The sequence below is a fragment of the Triticum dicoccoides genome, chromosome 1B (genome assembly GCF_002162155.2).
Source record: "Triticum dicoccoides isolate Atlit2015 ecotype Zavitan chromosome 1B, WEW_v2.0, whole genome shotgun sequence".
Taxonomy (NCBI): Eukaryota; Viridiplantae; Streptophyta; class Magnoliopsida; order Poales; family Poaceae; genus Triticum; species Triticum dicoccoides.
This window is the reverse complement of record NC_041381.1, coordinates 522,050,312-522,051,455: the sequence shown is the minus strand read 5'-3', so window position 1 is coordinate 522,051,455 and position 1,144 is coordinate 522,050,312. Positions and strand designations below refer to the sequence as shown.

General features: G+C 43.4%; 1 long non-coding RNA gene across 1 annotated transcript; it reads right to left on the bottom strand.

Moving 5' to 3' along the window:
• Nucleotides 1–322: 322 nt before the first annotated feature.
• Nucleotides 323–1,134, bottom strand: LOC119307712. Its single transcript, XR_005149500.1, has 2 exons — nt 824–1,134; nt 323–735 (listed from the first exon to the last, which is right to left on the bottom strand). It is a non-coding gene; the product is annotated as an uncharacterized LOC119307712 (long non-coding RNA).
• Nucleotides 1,135–1,144: the final 10 nt, after the last annotated feature.

Here is a 1,144-nt window from a genome sequence, read left to right as displayed (position 1 = left end):
ACATGATGCCACATGTGTATCATAATGAGATACTCCTGGGCCTCAGTATGGAGTAGTAGCAAGTAGTATGTGAATTAGGTACCTAGTGTGTACGTAACTAGGGTATGGAGTATCTGCTTTATTGGAGTACGAGAAGAGTATGTCAATGAAATTAAATTAGAGTATAATTAAGTGTGGCAATTTGTATGTCCATGACATACCACTAATCCACTATGGAAGTTAGTTTATTCATCACACGGGGAGAGTATATTCAAGAAGGTAGTATGGTGTATAATGAAGAACGACAGTATGGAGTATAATACAAAAATTCTACTATGAACAATTCAAACTAAAAAAAGCATAGTATGAAGTATATCTCTTAGTATATCACATCAATGTGCAAAATGGTACAACTGATTCATCATATACACTATTGTCTTCCTCCATCGTTGCATGTGGCCATGTTCTAACACGTTGTCTCACTATGGAGTTTGTTGTGCCAGCATATCTATTGCAACCGTACGTTGCCGCCACGACGGAGCAGTAGCACTCCGTTGTGTGTCATTTATGTCGCCATGCCCGCCACCGCGCCAGGACAGTCAACCAGTTACCTATCAGCTGTGAGCAGTTGTACATCGTTATTGCCGCCGCCGTGCGGGAGCAATCTCATGTGGGATGCTCCTTGTAAATTACCACGCTTCACATCCTTGGTCTCGCGTCGCCGGCAAACTCTCAGATGAGTATGCGCTCTCACATCTAGAGGAAGATAGCAAATCCAGATACATTAAAAAGAAATTACCAAATCCAGGGAAAGCTAATGTTCTCATAAAATATTGATGTGTACCTCTTTGTCATTACTAATTCACATTCTCCGCCGCCGCACCTGATTTGGAGCAGCAACATCGCCGCCGGACCACCGCCGCCGTATATACTTCTTGGCGTCGATATAGAAAACTGGTCAACAAACCAATGATCTTGTGGGCACGGTCCCCTCTAATCTACCATTTTTATAGCCAAGAAAATAGGGACTTCAACTAACAGCTCGAGCGGGGCAGCTGCATCCACCTTTTTTCGCCAGCAACCCGTTAATATTAGCACCAATCTAAATGCAATCCGAGGGTAACGGTGGTGGGGGTAACTACCACCTAATGGTAGGATGCATTTT